General features: G+C 40.8%; 1 protein-coding gene across 1 annotated transcript in view; it reads right to left on the bottom strand.

Annotated features, from left to right (window-relative positions):
• CNTN1 (contactin 1) overlaps positions 1–19,792 on the bottom strand; it is a 159,023-nt gene that overhangs the window by 112,594 nt on the left and 26,637 nt on the right. Inside the window, exons 2-3 of the mRNA XM_053405202.1 lie at positions 19,621–19,746; positions 786–837 (exon numbers count right to left, since the gene is read on the bottom strand). The gene's annotated coding sequence lies outside the window, so the exon portion shown is untranslated. The remainder of the gene's footprint in view (positions 1–785; positions 838–19,620; positions 19,747–19,792) is intronic.

The raw sequence follows: 19,792 nt of genomic DNA, 5'->3' as shown, positions 1-19,792 counted from the left end.
TGGTACTCACCATGAAGTTGTTACAGTAAGTGCCATACTTTTAACATGGGGGGAGTACTGGTACTGAGTACCCTTGAGAACCCTCAGAAAAAAGGACTGGTCTTAACCATGGTTAGTGAAACAAGCCACCTTCATGCCATGGTTTGTGGAGTTTTGTTCTCTTCCATGTGGCTATTCCAGCGGAAGATGGGGTGGGAGGGAAGCAAAAGCCCAAGGTCAAAGTTTAAGATTACATCTAAACCAGATTTATACTGTCAAGAGCTAGCTGCTATTTCATTCTTCTCTTGCCCATCTATCTAATTCCACTTAGTAATTATGCAACCTTATTTGCAACTTCATGCCACAGAATTTGTTTTCATCTTCTCTCCCTATGCTTTGAATTTTCATTGTGTTGATTAGTGCTTATGGATAGGGACCCATTCATTTTACTTTTTGTCTTCAAAGCATTTTAGGCACTTTTTATTCATGTATTGTTAATTATAACAACAATACATGAAGAATTCCAGGAGAAAGAGGAAAGCAGGTGAAGTACCTTTGAGCTGGACTGTTTTCTCTCCTACATTGGACCATCTACCACTGACTGGTCTGATGGCTTGCTATATTTTTATATTGTTCATTCTGATTTTATTAATGCATATTGATTTTACTTGTCTGTCACTTTAGAAGGATATGTATCTTAAAAGATGGAAGGATGATGGTACTGCTAATAATGGTATAACAGCAACAAGTAGCAGCAGCACAGAGAGAAAAACAAGGTCTATGAACTTAACACAATCCTGACTTACCAAATGGTCCTCAGATGTTGCAGCCTAAAAGTTCTTTGTCTGTTGCAGCTATCTGGAAATGGATGAAGAGAGAGTACAGAAGTCAGAATCTATTGTATAATTCCATCCCAGTGCCATTATTTCAAACTCTCAAAATTTATTTTCTTCTCCACTCTCTTCTCTGTGATTTGCTCATGGCAGGAAATCAATACAATATTATTGAAGCTACATCCAGAGCTCATAGCTCTAGCTCTGCTAGCCAACCAATAGTTAAAGCTCATCGTCCGGAAATGAGTCATCTTGGATCATTCGTTGTCCTATCCCATGAAGCAAGGGATAAATATCTCTCTCATGGCATAAACCAGAAAGCAGCATCAAAATTAATGGCAATCATTTTGTTCCCACACATGTCTCCTAGTGACCACAGCCGGTTAAATTATGGCCACAACTTTGCTTAAAAGGTTTAGCAACAGAAACATTAAACACCTCCCATTCCTCCTAAAAACATACAGGGGGGCAGAAAATTAGGCCTTCCTGGATCCTCCAAGCATGGTATCTGTTTCACATCAAAGATGGATCTCCTATTATAATTGAAACTCTGCCTTGGGACCCATCCAAACCCAACCACACTCCTAAAACACTGGATAGAGCAAAACCCACAAAGCACCGTATGTTATTTCTTTCATGTAATGATTGTAAATTAAATCTTCATTAAGTCAATTTGCTGCTGATGCTAAGTGTTTCCTGCAAATATACATTGCGACATTAAAGTACCAAAATATTTTCAACTGATAATTCAAATAGTTTGCAAATGAAGTAAAATAAAATATTTCCTCCCTAGAAGCAAATCATCATAGAAAAAATCACCTGAAATGTGTTCTGTTACATGTTCTGAAAGTCATATTTTCTCCTTGATAGCAAATATCTGGTGTCTGATTAACTTTTGATATGCTTGGAAGAAACAGATTGTCTGCAGCTATCTCACAGGGATGGAGGGAGTTGGTCCCTGTTGATTCTCCTTGATCTCTCAATGGCTTTTGATACCATCAACCTGGTTACCTCCCGGAGCAGCTCAGAGGGTTGCAAGTGAGAAATACAGTGTTGTGGTGATTTCACTCCTGTTTGAGAGAATGGTACCAGAAGGTGTTGTTGGATGATTTCTACTTCGACAAATGGCTTTTTGGGCTGTGGTGTCCTACAGGGTTCCATTCTGTTTCCCCAACATCTATGAAGCTACTGGAGGAAGTCAACTGAAGTTTTGGTGTGTGGGGCCATCAATATGCCAATGATACTCAGGTCTCCTTCTCTATCTCTGTCTCTAAATCAGATGAGGTTTTGCAAGTGTTGGACCATGACTTACATAGCATTCACCTGGACAGAGGATGAAAATCTGTTGATGATGCCACAAACCCCTGCTGTAAAGCATGCTGTGACTTGGACATGTCTTTTCAGTGTTGTGACATGAGTTTTCTAGAATTCTCTACCCATAGAAGTGAAGCAAATCCACGCATTGTTATGTTTTTGATGCTTGCTGAAAATCTTTCTCTTCTACCAAGTCTTCCCAAATTGGACTATTATATTTCTGTAGTTCATTCTTCCTGGTTTTTATAGTCTTAATATTGTTATTGATTGCTATTAGGTTTTATATTTTATTTCTGTACACTGTGTGAGTAATATTGCATGTAGAGTGGTTTATGCATTCTGAAATAAATCACTACTTCTGCCAGTATATTATATACAGGATCCCTGCCAGAAACACCATACATTAAAAGTACCTGCTATCACAATCCCTTTTTATCTTCCTGCTGCCACCATTAGGATTCAAATAAATAATACATTTATATAGCTTTCTCATTTAGTTGCTGGGTATAGGTGCGGGACAAGGCGGACCAGGAGATTAGGATGTGAACTCAAAATAAATTATTCACTTGAAGTATTCACTTTCTTGTGGCACAATGGACCAGTGCATCTAGCTGTTAACTAGAAGGGTGGTGGTTGGAGCCCAACCAGGGATAGCTGTGGGCAGGATTCCTGTAACGCAAGGAGCTGGACTACACCCTTGGGGTCTCTTCCAGTCTAAAAATCTATGATTCTATGGTTCTTCTCTCTGGTCAGCTTCTCTTCCCCACAGTTGCCTTTCAGACTTTACCAGGTCTTTTACAATAGTTCTTATCTTTGGTCAGGAATGCAGTGTTTCTTCAAATCAACTGCCAATCACTAGCACACTGGCCTCTGCTCATCCCAAATAACTGCTCCAGGAATCTTTCACCCCTCTTTGTAAACCTTCTTAGCGTCTGACATCAGTGATTTTAGCTTTCAAGCACTGACTCCCTCCTTTGAAGAAGAAAAAAATACCAGCCACCACTAGGATTTCTCAGTTCCCAGGTCCTCTCTGAACTCTCACTACGCCTCTGGCTGATGGTACTTCCAGATTCAGTCTTTCTCAGACTTGTCCTTTGTTTTTGTTTTTCAGGGTTTCTTCATAAGTACCGATGAGCATCTCAAAAACTGCCTGGCTGTCTAATCAGACTCTGTCTCTTAAACAGTGCTATTCTACTTTCTCCATCTGGAACCCTCCAGTCAATTTCCAGGTTTTCAATGACCTATAGTTATAGACTAGTAAGTTTAATTAATGTCCATGACAGGACGCATATTCTCCCTTTTTTGTATTCTGCAGAATCATATAAATATGGAAAAACAGGAAGCTGACTTATACTAAATCAGATCCCTGGGCATAAAAACCAGTGCCCGAAGTAGCTAACTGGGGATCTGTCTCTTCCAGCATATCATATACTCTCTAATATTCTTCAGATGATAAAAGGGACGTTCTATTATACATCAGTATCACTGCTTGAACATTTCCCCATGGTCAAGTACAAAAGCTATTAGAGGAATCATACAAAACCACAGAATTTGAAACACAGAAATCTTTGAATTTATGTATGGTATTTAGGAAAGCCTGAGGAAAAATGAAAAGCCCATATCAATTAATGCAACTAACTATGTGTGTGTCTGGAGACTCATGCATTTATGAGTATTTTGGAAGCATGATAACTCTGAACAACCATTATTGCTGGTTGTGCAGGTGTATGATATGGGGCATCCCAGTGTTTATTTTGGGGTACAGGGAAATATAAACTTTTGAGTTTGGGGATACAAAACCTCCTTTTTTTAGTGTTTAAAACAGGCTTCCTCAACCTCGGCCTTCCAGATGTTTTGAGACTACAATTCCCATCATCCCTGACCACTGGTCCTGCTAGCTAGGGATCATGGGAGTTGTAGGCCAAAAACACCTGGAGGGCTGAGGTTGAGGAAGCCTGGTTTAAAACTTTTGAGCAAATTAGGAATGTGTAAGCAACTGCAGAATCCTGGTGCTTTGGTGAATCCTGGGTGGATCAGCTGCACAGACACACAAACCTCGGCTTCCCCCCACCCCCAGCTGCCCTAGGACACCCAAATGCACAAAACAGGGAGACGCCACCAGTTCAGCTCATGGGAGAAATAAATGCCTTTTCTGCATCCACATGCAGGAAGGAAGGGGCTTTGGAGGGAAGTGTGTTTGCTCCAGAGGACCCCTTCCCCATTTCTCCAAATCCCCTTCCTCTCTAGGAATCTAGTCTTGTTTATTTTAAGCCATAGAGAAAGTCAAGCTCCAGGATCAGATCTCTCTGCATGTCTCTCAAAGCAGGCACCAAAGAGGAAACGCCCACTAAACACACAGGTGGCAGTGGCTCAGTGGCACTTCAGGTCCCCAAATGAAACTGGCAACAAAAGGTAAGGCAGCAATGCAAATAAACTGGGCAGGGACCTAAGAAATTTGGATGCAAAGCAGACACTCCCTGTTGTGTGCAATGTTGCTGAGCAAACAAGAACACGAAGTAGGTTGCTGCTTCTCTCTTTCCCTGGCCAGGCGATGGAAGAAGCAATGGATGAAAAGGTGGAGAGAATTTCGATTGTTTTTTGAGTGGGAGGGGAAGGAAAGGCTTACAATTGGGAATTCCAGAATTCGCATGGCAAAATGATACTTTTAAGTGTTTTCGTGAAGCTCCTGGCAATTTTCGTGGCAATTGGAGGCTATGCATCTTCTGTGCATTTCAGACACAGCTCCATCTTCACCACTGGCTATTCTGGCTGGCTAGTGTGAGGAATGACCGCTCCCCGCATAAAATGGGGGGCGCCCTTTGCGTGGACGCACGCAGCCCCTGGATCTGGAGCGGCTCCATCAGCATAGGCTTGGCTTTGCCTTCCCTCAGGTGGGATACCTGGAGGTCTCCGCCTACCCCAGTCAGTTGTCCAATCCCACCTGGGGGAAGTGTTGCCAAGGAGATCAGGCCAGGTAGGGGAGGGATTACCTGCCCACACAATAGAGGGAGGATCTTACCTGGGAATCCTCACTTGGCTCCAGAGCTTCTCCCACCCTACCCACCCTCAGTTAATGTCTTACTTCGCAGGTTAACTTTTCTTCACAGGTTTTGCAGGTTAACTTTTCCTTCACAGGTATGCGGGCGCTACTACGTTAAGGTCGCTGTTAAAGGGCCAGAAAGGAATTTCCCTACATTGGCAGGTTTTGCCTTTCCCGTAGCAAAAAGTCACAACTTTGGCGGTATCAGGCCTTGGGTGGAATCCTTTAGTTCATCTTCCTCTTTGCGGCGGCGATACCAGGGTTCCCCGTTAAAGGGGTTTCTGAAGGGAGGCTTTGACCGTACGCCGAAAGGTAGTCATTGCTCTCCCCTGTGGCGGCGGCGTAACAGGGGCGGCTATCTCTGCTTGAACATATGTTCTCCAGAGCCGGCCCATCCCCCCCACACACACTGGATAACCCTGAAGCTCCCTAGGTCCCCGGCTGGGGACTGGGGAGGGAGAACGCCCAACGCCTGAGCCAAGGTCTACCCACATTTGAAATTTAATAAAGTTGTGGCCAATTTAATCCCATAGCACCTTGTCTTGAGTCATTATTTCACATGACGGGGGGGACCGCTCGGGATCTGGGGACTCCGCCTGTCCACGCAAATGGAAAACTGACTGGGTAGATCTGAGAACACATGAGAGTGAAAGTGTGATTTTACAGGAAGCATTTGCCTGAACTATTATTTTAGGAAATGCAGCCTTTCCCCCCATATGATCTCAAACTGATTACGGCTATTGAATTATAAAATTAGACACTGCAATGGCACCCATGAACCAATTTACTGTACTCAAGGTAGTTAGCCAGTGTGAGATGCATTCATCCCCCCCCCCCAGCCTTTTAAACACATGTTTATAGGTAAAGTGGAGACTGTAACTTATATTACTAACAGAGAACAGAGTTTTTTATTTTAAAAAAAGATATTGTTATTTCAGGTTCATTAAAGTTGAAGCAAGCAAATGCACTAATAGAAGAAGCAAAACTAAAAAACAAAAACACCCCACAGTTAACTCAAGCCACTTGAATTTGCTTTTGACACTACAAACCTGTGGAGGAATCACCAGGTCAAAGAAAAGGTTTTGGTTACTATGGAAAACTCAACAGAATTGCTGAGCACAACAACACAATTGGATGATGTTTACTCTAACAAATGTGCTTTGGATATCTGGCCTGTATGCAAGAAAAAAAACATTTCCCCCTAGTTAGGTTTATGAAACAGGCCTATCAATGTGTTTAGATGTTGCATAGCATTTCAATCAGCTGCAAGTCCTAAGCAATGCTTGTTCATATTCACAGTTATCAAAAGAAAGTCATTGCCAAATTGGCTCAGATTAAGAACACTGCGCAGGAAGAGAAAATTCATATTAATGGCTATTAACACCACAGTGCAGGAAACAAGCTACACATCTTTATTACCTTTTGATTTTGCATCAAATGGAAGAAATTTAAATAAATATCTCCTTTTGGATTTGCTACTAGATAAATGCTTAATAAGAAACTAGTTTGCATGAGAAAGGAAGACTTGGAACTCCATTTCTGCAAAGCTTATCAGTAAACTTTGATTTAATTAAACCTCTTAAAGATACCTTTATTTTCTGAAACGTTGATCCAGCTTATATATCTCTGCTGAAGGCCAGAAGATCGTGGGAGAGCATATTTTGACGGGAAGTGTCTATTAAAGAATTAAGCCAAGATAAATCAATTCCTTGGCTGTCATAAGAGCTCTAGGGAGCCTTCATGTTTTCCCCCACTTTCAAACTGCCTGCAAACACAAGAAAATGTGTGTGCAAATGTTAGCAAATAGATATTTTGTGACTGTTAGGAGAAAACAAATTCACAGGTCAAATGGGGATCCATATTGCAGGTTAGATTAGGTAGTTTATGTAGATTATGGAGAACCCTGTTTAAAACCTTTGTTGACTTGTTGGGCTCAGGCACAGTCACTTCTGCTACAACAGTGAAACTAACTGCTTTTACCTCAAAGTTCTGCTTGCCTATTGCAAAAGTTCTGGGTCCAACTCTGTAAGTGATTTAAGTAATACTCAAACTCCTTTTTCCTCGATCTTGTAATAAAAGTATAATTTGATCTACTGCAGAATGAAAGTTATAGAAACAGTTGCACAAAGCTAAAAATCAGTTCATGTCACAAACATCTGTTGACAAAATGCATGTTTATAAATGCTTATAATATGCCTAAGCATATTATAGCTATATTTAAGATACATGTTTCTGGCATGGCTGTCAGCATCCCTAGACATGGAAAGTAAACACAGTATTCTAAATGTGGCAGAATGAATTATGATATTTTAAAGAGGTTATTCTGTTTATGTTACATCCTAAACATAACTGCTATACTGAATTATACCACTTATAGAAGTTGATATGTAATCTAATTTTCCACTTGCTTTCTTGCCACCATTGCTCCAGGTTGTTGGTGCAAACACAAACACTGTATCTAGGAGAATTCCTGGATGCCAAGATCCAAGTTTGGGGCAAGTACCCTTTGGTGAGATAACCAAAGCAAAGATTTAAAATGACAAAATTTGTGGCAAAGTAAGGTTGTTACACCTTTAAAAAATGCCCTTCAAAATGAGTTCCAAACTTTCCTTCTTTCCTTAGCGTAGGAAACAAACTTCCACCTGCCTCCTTCCTTTCCCAAATGAAGATTTATTGCTCCAACAGGCCTTTCCAGATGGATAAGTACAGTAGGTCTCTACAATGGTCTCTGTCCATTTTTGTGTGTGTTGAATTAATGGTTCTCCTCAGCTACTGAAGGGAGCATCCTGTAATCCTTCCGTGGCTCCTCAAAGCTTTGCAAACCAGCAAGACCTCAAATCGGCTCCTAAACAAAAGGGACTGGAGAAAGCATGCTTGTCGGTCTGCTTCCTGTTATTTATTTTATTAAAATTATATATTTATTTTCTCCAACATGGTGGCTTACAGATGAACCAGGAACAATGGAAAGCAGTGAAAAACAATCATTCCCAGGTCCAGCATAAGATATCTGACAAGGTACACCAGGGGCAGAGGTGCCGAGTTGCGCCTGACATTGGGGTGGAAGCCGATGTTACATGTGCAATGTGCATGCGTGTAATGTCATGTGTATCATGCATTGCATGTGTGATGACTGTCGCATTGGGAAAGGCCAACCAGGCCTCCTCCCAAATGCGACATTCATCCATCAGGCCACGATGATCCATGCCACCTGGGGCGACTTCCCCCCAGGTCTCCTGTGCGATTGAGGGAGCTGAGCTCCGACCCAGTGGACATGTGGGGGGAGGGGGCTGTAGGGTCCTTAGCCCCATAGAGTTAGTGAACAGGGGTCAGTTCACACAGAGATAGACAAGAGCACAGCATTAGAATCTGGGGGGAAGATGGGATCCCAGGAGGACTGTGTGTTGTGTATTTGTGTATACTGTGCATATATATTTACACACACACATATATGGGAGAGGGGGAGCAGGTTACCAATTTTCCCTTCTTACCCAGACTCCTTTCATGAAATGCCACCTACCAGAAGGTGCCTCTATATCAGGCATAGGCAAACCCAGCCCTCCAGATGTTTTGGGACTACAACTCCCATCATCCCTGACCACTGGTCCTGTTAGCTAGGGATGATGGGAGGTGTAGTCCAAAAACATCTGGAGGGCCGAGTTTGCCTATGCCTGCTCTATATTGTGGGGCAGCTGAGACTGGAAGTGAGAGCTTGGGGTGGGGGTGGGGTGGGGGAAGGAATCCACCCAAGGTAGATCACATCCAGAAACTTATATTGTTATCTGAATAATAATAATAAATTTTATTTATATCCCACCCTCCCCAGCCGAAGCCGGGCTCAGGGCTGCTAACAACAATAAAACAGTACAACACAACACAACACTCTAAAATCATTCATTCTAAAATTAATTCAAATCAAGCCAATGGCAACCATTGGGCCAGAGCTCCGCGAAGATTGCCGAAGGAGGGAGTCAGGCTGTGCCCTGGCCAAAGGCCTGGTGGAACAGCTCTGTCTTGCAGGCCCTGCGGAAAGATGTCAAGTCCCACAGGGCCCTAGTCTCTTGTGACAGAGTGTTCCACCAGATTGGAGCCACAGCCGAAAAAGCCCTGGCTCTAGTTGAGGCCAGCCTAACCTCTCTGTGGCCTGGGACCTTCAAGATGTTTTTATTTGAAGACTGTAAGTTTCTCTGTGGGACATACCAGGAGAGGCGGTCCCATAGGTATGAGGGTCCTAGGCCGTATAGGGCTGTAAAGGTTAAAACCAGCACCTTAAACCTGATCCTGTACTCCACCGGTAGCCAGTGCAGCTGGTATAGCACTGGGTGAATGTGATCTCGCAGCGAGGACCCCGTAAGGAGTCTCGCTGCAGCATTCTGCACCCGCTGGAGTTTCTGGGTCAGTCTCAAGGGCAGCCCCACGTAGATCGAGTTACAATAATCCAGTCTGGAGGTGATCTGAAGATCTTCTGCCACATGTACACAGTATTATTATTATTTTAAATCAAAATACAATGATCAGATACCTCTACAACAGAATGAAGTGTGCAGGGTTTAAGCAATTTACCTATGCCTTTTAGTTCTAACACTCTCTTAATTACTGTGCCTTTTATAAGCCAAATAGCAATTTAACTTTACAAGCCAATCTTTGTTCGGGGCAGCCCCCGTATTTATAAAATGCTTTCGCAAACAAAGCAGCATGCACATTTCGAAAATTTACAATATAGATGTTTTCATGGTTAATTGATACACATTATTCCACACTTATTTGTTGGCTCTGTTTTCTTTTCTTCGCATCTAATTTTGTATTCCAAGGGGGGGACATGCATCTTTTCAGCTGATCTAATGAAAACTCTGCAATGGCAAACGAGTAACCAACCTGAGTGCAGTGGAGTACAGCTGGAAAGAATGCTAATTCTCTGCCTCAATGCTGCCTTCAAAGAGATTATTCAAGCCTTCCTCTGACATGGAACAGAGTGATCAGCCAGCAACGACTGCACATGAAAATAACCTTTATCCGTTTTAACAAAAAGGTAAACTAAAAAAGCAGTCAGTCATGCCCTAATTATTTACTTTTAGCTGGAGCAAAGGGAAGGGGGAATGCAAATCTATTTCAATTATGGCTTTGTAACTGGAATGATTAAAACTAGCCTAGGTTTGCAAATGTGGATAAAAAAACCCTCCAAGAATTTAAATAGTACTGTAACTATAAACTAGGAATTGAAATTTTTCATGGTAAAATGGCTGTGGTAAAGATATGGAGAAGTGGTGATGCCTAAATACAGTTAAACTAGAAATCTGGATCCAAAATACCAAAACAAATATTAATACTGTTGTACACCACCTCAGACCCTGAGCAGTGCCAGATTGAGGTTTGATGAGGCCCTAAGCTACTGGAGCTGTCTTTTGTTAACAACAAATTGTCGTGGTTTTTTTGTGTTGAATACTATATATGCTATATGGTAATTTATGGACCTAATAGGTATCTAAAGCCACTTGCACATAACAAAATACATATTTTATCAAAGTAATTGTTGAACTGAAATACAATTGGAAATGTACATCCAGGTTTTTTCCTTTAAATTTTTTTTTGGGGGGGCCAAGAGAGTGGGGCCCTAAGCTATAGCTTGTTTAGCTTATACTAAATCCGGCACTGCCTGAGCAGTAAGAGATTCCAGAGATTTCACCCAGCTCATCACACACATCTCTGGCTTTTGTCTTCCTCACTACCAGCCAGAGCAAACTACTTTGTTATACCAATAATCATACTTAGGTGGTAATAAAGACCCTTGCGTGGCTAATTCAATAATAGATTCCTCCATTAGATTTTAACCCTTGCTGGATCCAGGACCCAAGGGATTAGAAGGGACTCAGGCATCATGCAGGCTCACAACAATTAATTCTTGATCTTTTTTGGTATTTCAGATTCTGACCCAAATTCCTTTAATTGTTATCACTGATTCTCCATTATTATTATTATTATTATTATTATTATTATTATTATTATTATTATTATTTTGTCACAAACATTTTGCTTTTGAAAGCGCAATTCCTGATTCAGGTTTACTTTACCACATTTTGATACATAGTGAAAATCTCTGTGTTGGAAATGAAATGTTTACTTACAGTGTTTATAGGCTAGTCAACACCCTGAGTTATCTGGGCAAGATTGATAATGTCAGTATTGGAAGTAGAGTGTCTTTGATGGTGCTTAACACAGAAATCTGGAAAATCATGGCAAGGGACTGTTTGGACACTGAAGAACCGAATTCAATTTTAAAAATGATAGTTTTCATTCTCACAAACCCTTGAAGTGGAGGTGTTGAAGAGCACTGAACAAAATTGCCACCTAGTAATGGATATAAATAACAAGCAGAATAGCCTGCAACCTTGCAATAGAAGACACTTCCCAAAATTCACTTGAATTATCAATCCCAAATGGTGTGGTGGGTCTTTAGGCTGAATCAGTAGAAACCAAACCAACTGCCTCCCTTACAATAAGGCAGTCTTGTGCCATCTTAAAGACAGATAAATTTGTCATGTCATATTTTTTTCCTAAAGCATAATCCCACATTGGCAGCCTATATATTTACAGGAATTCGGAGGCACCTGTAGGAGCTTAATATTCTACGCAGGTTGGGAAAGCATAGTTTGACACCATCACAGGAACAGTGTTGACTGTTATGATATAAAAAGGTAAAGGGACCTGTGACCATTAGGTCCAGTCGTGACCGACTCTGGGGTTGCGGCACTCATTGCGCTTTATTGGCTGAGGGAGCCGGCGTACAGCTTCTGCGTCACATGGCCAGCATGACTAAGCCACTTCTGGTGAACCAGAGCAGCACACGGAAACACTGTTTACCTTCCCGCTGGAGTGGTACCTATTTACCTACTTGCACTTTTGACATGCTTTCGAACTGCTAGGTTGGCAGGAGCAGGGACCGAGCAACAGAAGCTAACCCCGTTCCGGAGATTCGAACCGCCGACCTTCTGATCGGCAAGTCCTAGGCTCTGTGGCTTAACCCACAACGCCACCCGTGTCTCCCCTGTTATGGTATAGCTGTTGCTTATTTGGTTATGTTGATATTTTGTGTTGATGCCCTGCTTTTGCCCCTGCACATTAGCACTTATAAGACCAGACTAGCAATGCCATAAGCTGTTATTAGATTCATGCTCAGAACTCGATTGTTTTAATAACTTACTTGGTCTGAGAAACTATCCATCCTTCCTGATAATTTGAAATCAACTCACTTTCTTAAAAATGGCACTATAATTTATTGAGCATTGGCCCAGCCCCACCTTCAGTCCAGCAATCTAATCAATGGGGCCCTGGCAAAGTCATGTAGGGTAGGGCAAGCTTCATGCAAAGGCGCAGAGTGATATTTACAAAAATCAAATATTTTAGTGGCTTCCTGTGACCAAATTGGGTGGGTGGGTGGATAAAACATTCCTTTCTAAACAAGCCAACCAACTAGTTTTAAAGTCTGGCCAAACACAACAATGATTTTAAAGAAACTTGCATCCCCTTTCAATGCAACAATTAATATTGCATGACAGATTTTGAAAAGTTAAAGTAGTCTGTCTGCCTTCACAGTACAGTTCTAAAAGCAGCATTCTAAGAATGTGCATTGCCAAAGCATTATGAGCCAACTTAGAATTATCAATAAAACAAATGTTTATCATTCATGGATGAGGTTTACAATTAGTAGTATAGATACAATATGAGTGGAAGGAAGTTCATTCATCTCTATTTCATCTGTTCTCGCCAACCCCCATCAGCATATCTTCATATAGAATTCTACCATTACCATTTCAAAAACATACATTTTTTAATAAAGAGTTGTAAGTTTTGTTTCATTCACACATGTTTTTCAATAATAAAAAGTGGTGTAGTGAGTCAGAAGATCTGTGGTTCAAAGTCTACATCAGCATAAATTTATTAGGTGGTAACTCTTATGCATCAGTTCCCCCCTTAATACGAGGGATAATATATCCTGGTTGATTTACAAGAATAAATGTATTGTAAGAATTTCAGAGAAAATGCGCATAAAGTATACTGACAACCATATGACATGTATTATTAAAACTAAGAGAATAGCTTGTGTTCACATGTCGCAATAAGCCACAATCGATAGTTTACTGTGGTTTACATTGAGTGAATAGTACAGTAAGCTCCCAACTTATGTGGGGGTTACGTTCTGGGGTACCTAAAGCCAAAATCACTTATAATCAAAGCACATTGTATTCAATGGTGGGTGGAAAGTTATTTTTTCTAGACACCCTCCCCCTTTCCACCCCGTTTTTAATTTTTAGAAATATTTTCGCCAAGCGTATAAAGCTGAATGTGCACAAGTTAAATGAGTATAAATTGCAGCCTTACCGTATGCCAGTACCCACAGCCCCAACCCACCCACCTCGCTCCTCTCCTGGAGCAATGGAAGAAACAAACCAGGAAACCACATCTATGTTTCGCTTGTCATGACAGCCCAACTTGGGATCTTGGCTTGTTTCTCCCTAACAAGCCTGAATTACTAACCATCCTTAAGCCATACTTTAGTGATGACTTAGGAACCCTGTCTTGTTTGGAAGCAACAAACCAGGACCTCATATTTGGATGTCATGAAAATCCAAGCTTAATTGTGACTTCACAGGTTTTTTTCCTATTGCTTGCCTTGGAGGAGCAATCAGGCCATGTGTTTAGAGCATTGCTTATTCAAAGTAAATGGCAATAAGATGGAAACCCTGGCTTATTGTGAGATGTAACTCTGGCCTGTGGGGAAAAACTAGGTAAAAAAGAAGAAATGAACTCCTAAAGCATTTTGCACACAAACTCAGAAATTATTTTCTTCCCATTCTCATAGGAAACCCTACAAAGTCTGCTGATGCTACGATTGCCCTTCCTTCCAAAGAACCTTGTAGTTTACTTGTAATTGCTGTATGAAGCAGTCATTTGACAAGTTATTGAAGGGAAGCAAATTTAAAACAAGGTCTAATGTGTTCCAAAAGTGAATTGAAAAAAAGAAGACGACTGTTTCTTCTGTGACAACCCTGCCAGAGGATCTCAAAAAGTACTTAAAATGTTGAAGCACCTGACAGGAAAATAATAGGTTGTCAATAAAGCATGATAAATATTTCAAGGACACAACGAAAACCACATTTGTCGACTATACAAACATAGTTTTCAGTCCCGGCTTCCTAATGTTAACCCTTTGTTATTCATATGTTAACTATTATCTGGCATTTTAAAATGTTATAATAGCATGGATTAGATGAGGAGCAAGCAACAAAACACAGCACATATCTAGCTCATATTGCTCCTAAAAACCCACTGCTCCATTTAGCCCACAGAAAAGTCATTCCTACACAAGCAAAGGAAAAGTTAGCAGACTCAATAGGCTCATAAGTCTTATACTGCCTATTCCTAGTCCAACCTCCTATATTTGAACTGTCCCAGTTGGTCATTATAAAAACAATGATGCAAGTAATCAAGTTTTATTTTTTCTTCTCTCCCCCTGTCTCTTTCCCCTTAGTGCCATGTCTTTTCATTTCTGTCTTGGCTTAATTGATTTTGTGTAAGCCACTCTGGGGGCCTTTTTTGCTGAACAACGGAGGAACAAATGCTCTAAATGAGTGTTTCCCAAACTTGTGTCTCCAGCTGTTTTTGGACTACAACTCCCACCATCCCTAGCTTGCAGGACCAGTGGTCAGGGATGATGGGAACTGTAGTCCAAAAACAGCTGGAGACATAAGTTTGGGAAACGCTGCTCTAAACAAACAAATAAAACTAACTTTCAAAAAAAGGGATTTTTATAGTATTACTGCAATGTTATTTGTCGTGAAATCATGTTTTTTTAAGAGGTAAATTTTGAAATGTTTAAAGGGTTTTATACATAACTGAATATAGTGCCTCTAAATGGCTATGAGTATCTGCTGAGAGTTGTGGAGATGGTTTATCAGTGGTGGGCCAGCAACAGGCCTGAGTGACAGTTAAACTGTCATGCTTTCAATCTGCCAAACCAGCAACAGAAGCTGGTAAACTCAAATTTCTCAGTCAGTAGACATCTTGCTTCATCCTGTTGGACAATAGCACAAACTAATGTGGCGTCCTGTTCAACCATCCCAATTTAAGTGGAACATCCTAGATTTACAGAAGCCACCCTAGCTTCTGATTGGATCCCAGGGTGTTCCCTTTTTTGGTCCAGCTGGCATGCGCCAGAGTGCCGAACCAAAAAACACTCAATTTTTGTTCTCATGCAAGAGCCTGGAACCAAAAAAATGAGAGTCCTGATTTTGATCGGCGGGATGCGATGACAGAATTCAATCCAAACTGAAATAGCTGGGGTGTCTTGTGTGTGCTGAGTAGAGAGAAAATAAATGCTAAGCACTGGTAAAGAAAGGAGAGTTACTGGGAATTGCTGGGAGAAGCTATGGGTCAACTAAAGGAAAAGACTTAGGCACTGGACATCAAATAACTTAAGAATTATCTGCTGCTTTGACTGAGCAGGGAGATAGAAGACTGTGAGCCAGTGTGGTGTAGTGGTTAAGAGTGGTAGACTCTTAATCTGGTGAACCGGGTTCGTGTCTCTGCTCCTCCACATGCAGCTGCTGGGTGACCTTGGGCTAGTCACACTTCTCTGAAGTCTCTCAGCCCCACTCACCTCACAGAGTGTTTGTTGTGAGGGAGGAAGGGAAAGGAGAATGTTAGCTGCTTTGAGACTCCTTTGGGTTTATCAAATCCAAACTCTTCTTCTTCTTCTGTTATAACTGTTCTAATGGATTAGACCAAGATCCTCCATATAGTACAGAAACATTTGCAGTTGCTAAATCAAGAAAATCTGAAATTTATTGTTTAAAGGGGAACCAATATCATGGCACTAGCCAGTTTAACAAGATGCTTAGCATCCCTTGGAGTCATCAAGTTTTATTTGGACAAGACAACTTTCTCAGCAATTGGTTAAATGCCCAGTCTTGGCCTTGGACTGTATCATATCAATATTCCATGAAATATTTTTTTTTTACACTTCAGACTTAAGAGTTATAATATCTAGGCTGCAATCTTATTCACATTTATATGGAAGCCTCACTGAGCAATACTATCAATTTCTGAAACAATTAGAAAATGTCCTAGTTTTAAAAAACCTCTAGCACTGCATTTTTGCTAAGGTGAATGCCAGAACAAGAATATTATAGTAAACAAGAATTGCAGCCTCCTCTCCACCCTCTGCCAAAAAAGAAGTGGCTTCAGCACCTGCAAATCATTCAAAACTTGTTGAATCTTTCCCCATCACTGCACCTCCATGACTGGAAAGACATTAATATAACACATAATTGCACTCTGGTTGTACAGGATATGAAGAATGAATGATTGAAAAGCAAAGACAAAACAGGTATAGTCATCGGGAGGAAGAGATAGTGTAGTGATGTTACCACCACTATGAATTCAGTTGTTCAAATAAAATATATATTTTAGTCTGAATCCAGTCTACCAACCCCAAATTCACATATTACTATTTGAAATACCTAATGTGGATTGGGTCAGAATATAAAAATCTTCTACATGGTATATACCTTTGTTTTCAAAAAGTATTTGCAAACCACCCTTAAAATATCATTTTTGTTCAGATCATGAACAATTAATCAGATAAAAGACAGTGAATCCTTAAAGCAGGAAGTAAATTGATTAGTTCTCAATTTTATCTCAGTGACATGCTCTTCTCTCAAGAAGTGATAGATTAATTGCATTGCCACCTAATTATCCTTTTAAAGAAGAGAAAATGCAGACATTGTCACTAACAAGGATATAAGGAAACAAGTTTTTTCCAATGACATCTGAACAGCAATCAAGGGATACTTTCAATTAAACACACACACACATTTCCCTGAATATTAGTACAAAGACATAAGCAAAAATTGGGAAGGTTTTGTGTAGTGATTTAAGGCAGTATCCCGATGTTGCCAAAGCCTCCATACTCCAGAGTAGGGTTCAGGAACTGGAGATGAGAAAAAGATGTAGGGATGAGCAGAAGTGTGTGGTAAGATTCTCCTGTTGGCTAGCACCCTTGAGCTCAAGAGAAGTATTTTCATGAGTAAGTGCTTATGCATGATAAAGTCAAGGGAGAAAAGAAACAAGGTTAACAGAGAAAGGTGAAGCATCACACTAGTCAGAGAACAAGCAAGAAAATAAAACAGGAGCCTTGGAGATGAAACATGGTTGTAATAACCCCCTTCTCTTTGGTTGAAGTCAAACCCTGCCCCCATGATTAAATGCCATTTATTATTTCAATTTCCTGAGTATTTTTCTTGGGGGTGGGGGGTGGGGACAAGGACTGTTGGTGCATTATTTCCTATTAGTGTTATCATTGTATTTTGCACCAAGAGAGTACAAGATACTGTGCAGATCACTCCAGGAGATGTCTGTAACAAACTCCCAAATCAATCTCCCTGGAGTGCGTACAGGAACATACAGGATTGAAAATTCAATGTAAAGTGTGCCAGCTGGAAGGACATCACATCACATACCCCTTCGCCTGCCAACAGTGTAAAATAAATCAATATCAGACAACATTAATAGTTGAAATGCTTTAAATATTGACTGGATGAGGGCTTAAAAGTTTTCAGCCCAACTCCAAGCTCATCTCTGTTCTACTTCGGACCAATATCTTTCTTTAAAATGCAAGTTTCCACCAATCACATACAAAACAAAGAGTGGAGTTCAAAGAACGGGCACAAATGAAAGGTACTACAGAGTGGTGGGCATAAGGAGAATTGTGCACTCCTTCAAATTGTACACCTACTCCTGGCTTTTGGTATGTGGTGAGGGCAGACCAGCACAACATCTAATTTGCCCTAAAAGCTAAGAACTTCTTGACCACCCCTAATGCATATTCAAGAGCAGGGGCCTCCATTGTGGTACCTGTGGTTGTTGTGCATCCTTGAGGACTTCTCCTGGTGCCCACAATACCTCAGCCCCATTCTCCCCACTAAAAGATCCATTTGCCTTGAGATGGCAAAGGTGGTTCTTTTTTCTTCCACTGAAAGGCACACAGAGGTAAAGAGAAAATAGGAACAACAACAACTATCTCTCCCAGTCCCTCTTTGAGCTTCATATGCTTCTCAAGGCCCAGTTTGGCATCAGAGCTGCTAAAAGAAAGCAAATCAACTGAGAGGGCAAGAAAGAAAAAGGAGGAAAATAGGAGACTGGGAGGAGGAGGAAAATAGAATGAAAGTGTGATACCAGAGATATCAGAAGAATGAGGCAATGGAGTGTCTGAGAGAGGAGATACATGTCCCTGATATCAGATTCTTGGGTGGTGCTGGTGGTTCTGTGCTTTTGTAGAATTATGGCATGATTAACCCTGTGGGGCATTGAAAGAGATGCTGTGATCCAACAGGTATATACCAAATATAAGACGTGCTTATATTTTGTTATGGATTTATGAATCAGTTAGTAATGGGCAACATATTATAAAAAATGCTGCAACACTGCAAATTAAGCCTCTATTACAGACAACTCACAACTTACACATTTAACTTACGCAGTTTCAACTTTATGCGCTTGATGGCCGTCTAAATGAAATCTCACAAATTAAACACAGTGAAGGCAGTGAGCTTAAAAGCTCTTTTTACACAGGGTTTCCCTGTTGTGGAAAGAGCTTTTAAGCTCTCTATCTTGCTTATGGGCTGTGGGAAGCTCTTGCAAGAACGTGGAAACTCCTGCAAGATCTCACGAGAGCCTCCTACAATCTGGTAAGCAAGGCAGAGAGCTTAAAAGTTGTCTGTGTTGCTTTTGGGGGTGTGGGGTGAGGAGGTAAGACCCATTTGGCATGCCAACTCCAGAAGCTAAAACTACTCGTACTAGAGCAGTTCCAATGGGTTGTTTGACCCCCTAGGTACGTTGGTATTAACAAAGGCCTAATTTTTCTCTTTAAGCCTGTGTCTACTGGTGTTCCCTTGGGGAACTCCAGGCAGGATGAACCCTTTACGAATTTCTCCAGCATGTCTGTGACTAAGGAAATCTCAGCAACCAGATATTTATTTCCTGTGTCAAGTTGCCACTTAACGTCATATGGCAGCATATCCACATGCTTATGGCAGACCTATCTGTGGCTGGGATAACCTGCAAGTGTGAGCCAGCACTTACTTTTTAAAAGTCTACCTAGATATATTTTTAAAAGGCTCCTCCTGTTGCTATTCACGAAGAAATACACATGTGTCCAATAATTATAGTTATCACAACTAATTTGATTTAGACATTCAATGTGGCATTCAAAGCTAAATAAGATGAAGATAAGATAATTTGCACACTGTAATTTTCTATGAAATAAGGTTATACTTTCCAGGAAAATTAATTTTGTTACGTATTATTTCCCAATATTCATAAAAAGACACTGTGTATTATATACAGAATCTTTTCAAAAGAAAGTTGGAATAATATAATAAAAATCACACAAATGGAACTTACTGAAAGTGAATGGATAAGACTTCAGCTGCTCAAAATTACAAACGAAGAAGTGCAATTTCTCTTTTTGGTCTTGGTGCTCTCCAATCCTTGTGCCGATCGCTTCTTCCTAAATAACAGTGAGGAACCCTGTTGAAAATGAAAGCAATTATTATCCCTAGCAAATGACTACATT

This window comes from Podarcis raffonei, chromosome 10, assembly GCF_027172205.1.
Source record: "Podarcis raffonei isolate rPodRaf1 chromosome 10, rPodRaf1.pri, whole genome shotgun sequence".
Lineage (NCBI taxonomy): Eukaryota > Metazoa > Chordata > Lepidosauria > Squamata > Lacertidae > Podarcis > Podarcis raffonei.
The sequence above is the reverse complement of the archived record's forward strand: the minus strand, read 5'-3'. Positions and strand labels throughout refer to the sequence as shown.